We start from the raw sequence: 7,544 nt of genomic DNA, 5'->3' as shown, positions 1-7,544 counted from the left end.
CAACATATTGTTACGACGCAGTGGAAGTGGAAGACGAAGTGGACTCCCGCGTGAAAGGGACGAACGAAGAAGAACAGGTTGATGGTGCTTCCTGTTCGCGCTGGTGCTCCCGGCTAGGAATTATTCACCTACGGGTTGTAAATAAATGTAAATAGTATTTCCCCTTAACATCTTTGGTGGAGGTGCGACAAGACGGAACTACGCAGCGGACGCTACCGTCCACCCCCGACCTACCTTTCACGCCGCCGCTACCTTCCACGGCCGACAATGACGGAAACAACTCCTCCAGATTCGGCAGCATCGGTGTCCTCCGTCGTCCTCACTCACCCTCGTGATCCTGGACCCTTCTCTGGGGACGACGCCGCTGACGTCGAGACTTGGCTTCGCAAGTATGAACGGTGCAGCGCTAACAACCGGTGGGACCAAACTTTCATGCTTGCGAACATCGTTTTTTACCTTAAGGGCACGGCGCTCAAGTGGTACGATACCAACGAAGAGACATTGACCAGTTGGGATGACTGTAAGCAGAAACTTATCGACCTTTTCGGCAAACCACTCGGCCGGCAGCTTGCCGCAAAACGAGATCTCGCAAGTCGCGCCCAGTCATCCACGGAGTCCTACGTCTCTTATATTCAGGATGTGTTGGCTCTTTGCTACACCGTGGATACAGAGATGAGCGAGGCTGACAAAGTGGGCCATGTGCTCAAGGGCATCGCAGACGACGCATTCAATCTGCTCGTTTACAAAAACTTTGACAAGATTGCAGACATCATAAAGGAATGCCGCCGCTTCGAGGACGCCAAAAGCCGACGGATAACCCAGCATATCGCACGCCTGCCCAACACGGCTGCGTCTTCGTCGTGCCAAGATCTTTGTTCTCGGAACCAGCCGACCTCACCTGAGAACGTGACCCGTATTGTACGCCGTGAGCTTGAAGCCATTGCTCCGGCTTCCTTAGCAACACCCGTAGCCAACCAGCCCCTGTCCCTTCCACTTATTCAAGCCGTCGTGCGACAGGAAATTGCTAACTTAGGTTTAAACTCTGTCGCCGCTCTTCATCCCTCCCAAGTCCCTGAAGTCCCTCCTCTCTACCCTGTCCGGCCTGTTTACACCGCTCCTCGACCGCGCAACCCCTCCGAGTGGCGTACACCTGACGACAGGCCCATCTGTTTCAACTGTTCCCGTGTCGGCCACATCGCCCGTCATTGCCGTAGTCGATGGTATTCCTCCCAGCGGACCCGTTACTCGGCCCCACATTATCGCCCCGACGCTCCAGACTCAAGCTCTTTCTCGCGACCCTTGAACCCATCAAGCCCCACCACCGACGTCTCGCCGCCCCGCTTCAGCCGCTCACCGTCCCCACAGCGCCGCCAGTCCCGATCGCCGCAACGACCGCGCGCTTCCTCTCCTGGCCCCTACGGACGATCACAGGCGGAAAACTAGTTTCTGCAGCGTCTAGAGGTGATGCTGCAGTGACGACCCGGGCCCAAAATCCTCGTTTAGTTCTGCGTGCCCCGCGCAATTTACTGACCATACAAGTCGATGGCGTTGCCGTCTCTGCTCTGGTTGACACGGGCGCCCACATTTCTGTGATGAGTTCTGACCTACGACGCCGCCTTCGCAAAGTACTGACGCCTGCTCCTACAGCCGTTGTTCGAGTTGCCGATGGTACAACGTCCCCAGTCCTCGGCCTGTGTGCTGCTCGTGTGACGATTTCTGACCGACAAACCACCGTGCTCTTTACCGTTCTGAATCAGTGCCCTCATGACATCATACTAGGCCTTGATTTCCTTGGTGAGCACGCAGCCCTTATTGACTGTGCTACAAGTGTGGTTGAGTTGGACCTACCGTTCCTCTCTGACCCACCTGCCCCAGTTGTGCACCGTCTCTGTACTGCCGAGTTCATCCGGTTGCCACCTGAAGCCGCTACTTACGTATTGTTTAAATCTGTTCCACCTCTTCCTACCGGCCAGTATATCATCACTCCTGTCCTCGATTTGCCCGTCACGAAGAATGTTGCCCTTCCCCATACAGTTGTTACAGTCTCGGCAAACAGCGCATGTCTACCTGTTCTCAACTTCAGCACGCACGTCCAGACGCTTCCTCAAGGCATGTGCCTCGCCACGGTGTCCCCTACCGACGACTACGTGATCTCCGCAGTCACAAACTGTGTATCGTCCTCTCCGGACGATCATGTCACAGCTCTTTCGAGACCTGACCACTTCGCCAATATGATCGCTTCCGATCTCTCTTCTGACCAAGCAGAGGCGCTTACCCATCTTCTGGCATCTTTTCAGGACATATTTGATTTCAATGACCGCCCTTTGGCTCGTACGACTATTGTGAAGCATCGTATCAACACCGGTGACGCCGCTCCTCTGCACCGCCGGCCTTATCGGGTGTCCAGTTCCGAACGCCAAGTGATACAACAGGAAGTCGAAAAGATGCTCACTAAGGACATCATCGAACCGTCGTCCAGTCCTTGGGCCTCTCCAGTCGTCCTTGTTAAAAAGAAAGACGGCAGTTGGCGTTTCTGCGTCGACTATCGCCACCTGAACCGCATCACAAGACGAGACGTATACCCGCTCCCTAGGATCGATGACGCTCTCGACTGCCTCCACGGATCTCAATACTTTTCTTCCATTGATCTTCGTTCCGGTTATTGGCAAATCACCGTTGACGAGCAGGACCGCGAAAAAACAGCTTTTATCACGCCTGATGGTTTATACCAGTTCAAAGTCATGCCGTTCGGACTTTGTAATGCACCAGCTACTTTCGAACGGATGATGGACTCACTACTTCGCGGATTTCAGTGGACAACGTGTATGTGCTACCTTGACGATGTTGTTGTCTTCTCGCCCACATTTGCTTCGCACCTTGAGCGTCTCAGGAGTATCCTGACTGTATTTCGTACGGCTGGGCTACAGCTCAACTCGTCCAAATGCCGATTCGGCCACCGCCAACTCACCATTCTTGGACATCTCGTCGACGCCTCCGGTGTACGTCCTGATCCAGCTAAAATTGCAGCGGTGCAACACTTCCCTCGTCCACATTCCCAGAAAGACGTGCGCAGTTTTCTTGGGCTGTGTTCCTACTTCCGCCGTTTTATTCAAGATTTTGCTCTTATCGCTCGTCCCCTCACTGACCTCCTGAAGACCGACACAGACTTTACCTGGGGCACTGATCAACAACGTGCGTTTTCCACGCTTGTCCGCCTGCTGACATCATCCCCGATTCTGGCACATTTCGATCCCGCGGCCTCAACTGAACTCCGCACGGACGCCTGTGGCTACGGGATCGGAGCCGTGCTGGCTCAACGCTCCCGGGGCCCACACCGCGTGGTTGCGTATGCTAGCCGCCTGCTGTCACCTGCTGAGAGAAATTACTCCATCACCGAACGTGAGTGCCTCGCCCTGGTTTGGGCTGTAGCTAAATTCCGGCCATACTTGTTCGGGCGTGCTTTTTCTGTTGTCACGGATCACCATGCCCTTTGCTGGCTGTCCTCGCTGAAAGACCCTTCCGGGCGTCTTGGCCGCTGGGCGCTACGCCTTCAGGAGTATTCGTACACTGTCGTGTACAAGTCTGGACGTCTCCACCAAGACGCTGATTGCCTGTCTCGGTACCCTGTCGAGCCACCTGCTCTCAGTGACACTGACGATATCCCTTCCCTTTTTGGCATTTCTGGTCTACACAACATCGCCGAGGAGCAGCGCAAAGACCCATATTTGCAAACCATCATCGAGGGCCTCAGTTCTGGAAGCTCGAAGCGGTCCCTGCAGCTCTTCGTTACCGAAAATGACATCCTCTATCGCCGCAACTTCCGTCCTGACGGGCCCTCCCTCCTTCTAGTCATTCCCCAGCAGCTGCGGTCTTCTATAATTGCAGAACTCCATGACCTGCCTGCCGCTGGCCACCTTGGTGTGGCACGAACTTACGACCGGATACGGCGCCGTTTCTTTTGGCCTGGATTATACCGTACAGTCCGGCATTACGTCACCACTTGTGACCTCTGTCAGCGCAGGAAGAAGCCTTCGGTACCACCTCCTGGTCTTCTGCATCCTATAGACGTGCCTGTGGAACCGTTCCACCGTGTAGGGCTCGACCTCCTTGGGCCATTCCCGACCTCGGACTCCGGAAATAGGTGGATCGCGGTAGCCACAGACTATGCGACTCGGTATGCGATCACCCGTGCATTGCCTACGAGCTGCGCGACCGATGTGGCAGACTTTCTTTTGCACAATCTCATTCTGCAACATGGTGCCCCTCGTCAGTTACTCACAGACCGCGGACGCTATTTCCTGTCCAGAGTTGTTGACGACATCCTGCGTTCATGTTCTACCAAGCATAAGATTGCCACAGCATACCACCCGCAGACCAACGGGCTAACCGAGCGTTTGAACCGAACATTGACAGACATGTTGTCTATGTACGTCTCCCCCGACCACAAAGACTGGGATCTCGCCTTGCCCTACGTCACGTTCGCTTACAACACCTCGCGGCATGACACAACTGGTTACTCTCCTTTTTATCTCTTGTACGGGAGACACGCCGTCCTGCCTTTGGATACACTCGTCCCATCTGCTGACCGTCCAGTCACCGCCTATGCCCGTGACGCCATTGCTCAAGCTGCAGACGCTCGCCAAATCGCCCGTACTCGGCTACAAGCGTCCCAGCAAGCACAGAAGTCTCTGTATGATCACCACCATCGCCATGTCACTTATGAGCCGGGGTCGCTCGTTCTTCTGTGGTCCCCTTCCCGCCACGTCGGTCTTTCTGAGAAACTTTTGTCCCCCTACCATGGTCCTTATCGCGTTGTGCGTCAGGTCACCGACGTCACGTATGAAGTTGCACCTCATACACTTGCGTCCTCATCATGTCGACCATCCACCGATATTGTTCACGTTACGCGCCTCAAGCCCTATCACGCAGCTCATCTCTCATCGACCTAGCACCGGGACGGCGCTTGTGCCGCCGGGGGTCATGTTACGACGCAGTGGAAGTGGAAGACGAAGTGGACTCCCGCGTGAAAGGGACGAACGAAGAAGAGGTTGATGGTGCTTCCTGTTCGCGCTGGTGCTCCCGGCTAGGAATTATTCACCTACGGGTTGTAAATAAATGTAAATAGTATTTCCCCGTAACAATATGTTGCTCTGTCATTTACATACAAGCCCTGTCCTGAACATTTCAATTAAGGCTGACGACAGCTTTTGGAGAGATTTTCACACATTGCTTGCTGAAAATAATGTGTTGCACTTGAAAAACCTGAAGCGTATAGCCTGTTCCCTCAGCATAAAATGCAGTGGTCTTAAGTATACATATGTGCAACTCTTGCGTGAACTTCAAAATTTTGGTTGGGAGTCATCACTTCAATATGCTGGATAGTGCCAATTTTTTTTTTTTTTTTGGGGGGGGGATAAGGAAACGACGGATTCATCTCATGTTTGTTCTTATCCTGATCCCACGTTCTAGCTCTCAAAAAATTGAGTTAATTGTTCGCCGAAAGCCAGATGGGATAGCAATTGACATTGTGACAGAGACTGGAGGCAAGTATACCTTCTGGGTCAAAATTCTTGCGTGTGGTATACAAAGAGTGAAGAAAATTATAAAAAATTACAGCTCGGCTTGTTTCTGAATTACAACTCCGAAAAATACAGGTGAAGAAATGTTCCGGGTTGTTCCGCAGCTACACTTCTAATAAATTTAGGGCATATGCCTCGTGATTTCTGCTACACCAAAACAGCTCTTGCGATAAAGATTCAGGATACATTTCTGGTACTGGGTTACGTATAAGACCGTTATAACAGTTGGTATGGTCATGGCATAGTTCTAAAATGGTCTCGAATTCACAGCCAGGTAAAATTAAGAACAAGGCAACGCCTGTAGACTGAAATAGAGCTCAATAACGCAGACGGTATTGCATAGTTTCTATGATCCCATTGTGGTAGAGACATTCAGATATTTAGGAAAACAAGTTGGAAGCAAGTGCAAAAGCACGCGTTTACTTTAATAGTAATCTTGCGGAAGCTCTATCAATGGCTTCTGCTCGCTTGAAAAAAGCGCCGGCTTTTACTGCGCGGGGGCCGGATGCTGCATTTTTTTCTGTTTTTTTTCTCATGTTACAATCTTTCCTTTGTCAATCGTTACAATAAAGAGCTTGAAGTCATTTGCGTTCGTGGTTCACAAAATAACTCGCAAAACTCAATGAAAAAATTGGAGGGGACCCAAAAGCTCCGCCCTGAGGGTATGACGCGATAGCATTCGTCGACACATCGTTCTCGACAAACCCAATGCCACGAATGCCAGCATAGCTACCACCGCGAAAAGACGGGCAGTAAGCTCCAAGCTTCGTGATGAACGCGCCTTGGATGTGCACTGCGTTGTTCGCCGCTCACCGCGTGATTCCTGCGTCCCCGCACGGCCCCACTGCGCCCGAACGAGACGAGCGGGAGGCGCTGCCTTCGCGCGCTATCTGTAGGGCAGTGGCGTACATTGCGAGGAGAACGAGGATCAGGAACTGGTTTTAGTGGGTGCCGCCTGATGGGGCTACGTGCGCGTCAAGTGAAACGGAACAGTAGCGGAAACGTACTTTGCTACTGGCTTAACTCCGATTTCTGTAATTTCCATGTTCATAATTACTAACATACACCACAGTACACGTCTCTAAGGCATCCTTCTAGGACAACATCGTATCCACTAGACGCGCCTTTGTTCATTCCAAACCATCGAGCTGGCGTGGCAGAGTGGCGTAGCGTGCTCGTCTCGCACTCCGGAGGCCCTTGTGCGATTCCGCAACTCGACCAATTTCCTACTCGATTTTTATTTATTAATGCTTCTGAGATTTTTCGCTCACGGCCAGCGCCGCCAACGCCGACGACGACACCGGATGAGCCTAGCAAACATAGGTAGTACAGAAATTGGTCCAGAGGTATGAACTTTGTTTCCTGGCTATATTGCCGAATGGCAAGGTCAGTGCAGCTTTTAATCCCTGTCGATTTTATACCATACAAAGAGATGTTTAGTAAAATAAGAATAAAAGCAGACAAACTTTGTTCACTTCCAGCAAAAGGCTTTTGTCAAGAGCAGTATTAGGTCAGAATTCCAGCAGCTTATTATGGTCGGCTGTTTTGCGGTGATGCATGTTCTGAACAGGTCGTTGTCAAAGCAGGATCCTCCACGGATTAACGACAAAACTCATCACTTGAAACATTGCCGGTGTCCACCTGTCAAAACTTAAGCCTGCAGAAACGGATTGCCAAAAAAAGTTTCCGGAACAAACAAAATTGACACTGATAACATCGAAGCAAGGAAATGCATAACGGTTTCCTGCGAACTTCCATATTGAGTTGCCCGGGTTTGTTCGCACAGTCGTTAGAATCTTGAGGATCGATGGTAGTTACTCAATGCACTAGAAAATAAGGCAGTTATAATTCCATTGAAAATCCGAAGGAACAAAAAACAGTAACTGCAGAAACGACCTAAGCCTGCGCATCAAAAATTACCTAATTGGGAAAGTCTTCATGAATACCTGAAGCAGGAAGCCCGCG

Source organism: Amblyomma mixtum, chromosome 4 (genome assembly GCF_055824585.1).
Source record: "Amblyomma mixtum isolate Tamu chromosome 4, ASM5582458v1, whole genome shotgun sequence".
Classification (NCBI taxonomy): Eukaryota; Metazoa; Arthropoda; class Arachnida; order Ixodida; family Ixodidae; genus Amblyomma; species Amblyomma mixtum.
The sequence above is the reverse complement of the archived record's forward strand: the minus strand, read 5'-3'. Positions refer to the sequence as shown.